Source organism: Arachis duranensis, chromosome 6 (genome assembly GCF_000817695.3).
Source record: "Arachis duranensis cultivar V14167 chromosome 6, aradu.V14167.gnm2.J7QH, whole genome shotgun sequence".
NCBI lineage: Eukaryota > Viridiplantae > Streptophyta > Magnoliopsida > Fabales > Fabaceae > Arachis > Arachis duranensis.
The window spans coordinates 97,208,194-97,211,501 of NC_029777.3; positions in this window are offsets into that span (position 1 = coordinate 97,208,194).

Genomic DNA, 3,308 nt, shown 5'->3' on the forward strand with positions numbered 1-3,308 from the left:
TTCGCTATCCGTGTTGTGAATTGGGCCAGGAATGCGCGATTGATGTCCGAGAAACTGTAGATGGATCCCTGCGGGAGGCCGTTAAACCACCTGATTGCGGGTCCCGCTAAGGTTACCGGGAAGGCACGGCATCTTACCTCGTCCCCCACTCCCTCCAGATTCATCCTGGCCTCAAAGGCCGTGAGGTGTTCTAGAGGGTCTTGAGTTCCGTCGTACCTCATGTCCGTAGGTTTGTCGAAGTGTTTCGGCAACCGGACTTCGAGGATAGACCGGTGGAATGGGGTGGCGCCCATTATCACAGGTTGTCGTGTTCTCTCGGATCTCCCGTCCCCGTCTTCGCGATCTCTTGCCGCTCGGCGGGTTAGCCTGCCCCGGGAGTAGATGATCGTGTCATTTCGTCTTCTCGGGATAGGAGACTCCTCCCGTGCTCTCCGCTTCCGTTCGGGATGCGGATGTACACCGCGGGCGGCTTCGGTGAGAGTCTTCCTCTTCGCTTTCGGGGAATGGGGTGTAGCTGGGATCGGTGGTTCGTCCGTCCCGCTCCCGGTCGGCCAACTGTCGCTCCAGGTTCTGGACCCTGTGGCGTAGCTCCTGCATTATTATGGCGCTGTCGCCGCCCGTTCCCCCGAAGGGTCGTGTCCTCGTGTGCTGTTCTGTGTGTTGTCGGGGGGACCTCCGCCGCCCCCTTAGCGAGGCGACGGAGGCTGCCCCTCCACTCCGGCTGCTCGGGCTTGGTCTCCGAGACCCAGCGCGACTTCCATTTAGGCAGTCCCCACAGACGGCGCCAATGTTCGGTCGTCGGTTTCCGGACAGGTCGGGTGATAATGTGAGAGAGTGAGAACGCCTCAACCACGGTCGTGCCAGAGTCGGGTTCACCGAGTAGCCGAGCACTCGTTGTGGAAGGAGAATGAGGGGGTGCCACCTGCAAAGACACTCCGACGCTCAAGTCAGCAATGTGCAGGCGAGAAAAATGGTTAGATGGAAGAGTGTGACGTACCTTGGGGGAAGGGCAGGTCCTTCCCCATTTATACCGTGTCAGAGGTGGGCCCTACAAGGACAGGCCCACCTTCCTCGAAGCTTCCTCACAGCGGTAGTGGAAAGCTGTCAGGGACGCGTGTCCGGGTCACGCAGTGAGCCGCGTGTGCCCGACCGCTCAGGTCGGGTACTCAATGGGTCGGGTTGACCCGTAAGTGGCCTGGGTCAGACCGTTACAAATTCATATATTAATAGACAGTAATACTAAACTATAAATCTTAGATAAATTAATCCAGTTCATTATAAATTAAATGAAAATAATAATAAATTTGACATTAACCATAATCTATGATGCACGGACACTGACACGAAATACGATATAGAACACGCAAACACACAAATTTTAAAATTTTATAAGACATGTACAACATATATATAAATATAAAGTGTTTTTTTAAATAAATTACGATGAATTTTTGATATTTTATTATTATTAAAATATAAAATAATTTTTTAACTGTTTTTAATGTCTTCTTTTAACTATATAAAAGTATTTAAAATATTTTGTTGTTTTATTATTTCTAAACTCATTTCAAGAATATATATTAAGAATAAAGCTGAACACAGGTGATGACATTTAAATATGTCCAAGTGTGTTCGGAAAATTTTTTTTATTAAGATATGATTGACTACGGCAAACACACATGTCGAACAAGTATCCATGAGTATCGTGTCCAAAATGTGTCGGACACGCAAACACAACAACTCAACAAAGTGTCCACTATCTATAGACCATCATAATAAATATATTACAATAAAATCAAAAGTTCCAAGGTTCAATTCTTGGAATTAATAAAATATTTTTTATAGACTATATTATTCAGTAAATGTCAGGCACTGCGGATACTTACAACGCTAAAGTTAAAAGAGTCTACAATGAGGTGAAAGATCATACATGAGGGTATTTTGAAAAAAAAAATTATATACCAACTCTCTCTTATATTTCCGTATAGTATATTAATAATAATTTAAAAAGAAATTTCTATCATCCCTTACCAGTTACCACGACGTGCGAATAACATCTAACATGTTGGAGTTCAATTAATATAGATTATATTCCACTAAAAGTATCTAGATATCTAAAGCATTGAAAGCAATCATGCAACCGACCAAATATGAAGATTGCAATACTTGAACCGAAAAGAAAGTGGCCAATACTTGATGTCATGTTATTTTTACGCAAAGGCAAGTATGCAGCTAAAAGAATGGGAATGAAAAAGCAGAAAAGGCTTTTATTAATAAAATTACATATTCTTTGGTCTCTAAGGCAACAGAAGGAGTTTCCACAACCAAAGATTTGTTCTGGAACTCATCATGGTTACAGAACAGTAGTCAAACGGAGTAACCATATATTTACACCTATAGCATACGCCCAGAAACTTGTATAATCTGAACACACACCATAGGGTGGATACCCCTCCCCTCAAGGTGCTTCCAATATTCAGGCTAACAATGAATCGCAGCCGGAGCATATAGCTACAGCCACCCATTTTCACTTGGCAAAAAGCCGTCTATTTTTTCTCAATGTTGTCTTTGTCATTTGATTCAATTATGCTCACAGTTCCTGCGTGAGAGGCTCATCTATATTCGGCTACTATGCGAACCCCTCACCACAGGTTTACAGGTATAGAATAAGTTTGGGGCAATCACCTCAAAAGATTTGGGATAATAGCACCGAGGAAATTAAGTGCTATTTTCACCAACACTGTTCCGAACAACGTTCAACTCAAATCATGGAAAATAGGCCATTCCAATTTCAGATAAACCGCAAAGTACCCAAAAAATGGGTGGGAAAAAAAAAAAAAAAAAAGAATATTAAGTGAACATTATCTATCATCCACTAATCAGCAATCATATAGACATATAAAATGATCCCATATTCAAATTTATAATTAAACTTTATACACAATATAATCAAACTAAATTCATAAATAATATATTCAAAATATGAATAAAGGTGCAAAAATTACAATATTCACTAATTAATGCCTAACTTTTTGTATTTATAAGAAAATTAATTATTTTAATAATTAATTACTCTAATAGAAAAATATGTAAAACAAGTATAAATATACATAATTATGTATTCACCAATGCACATCTACTAAGGAATCATAGAGAACAAGGTCCTTTTCAATCCGAATTCTTAATGTTATCGAAAAAACAGTATCCTTGGACAAATACGCAGGAACAATTCTCCGCATAGAATTCAACAATGGGCCTGCTCTATATCACTCTCCAATTCGAACAAAATTTTTCTGTCCTATCTCTTC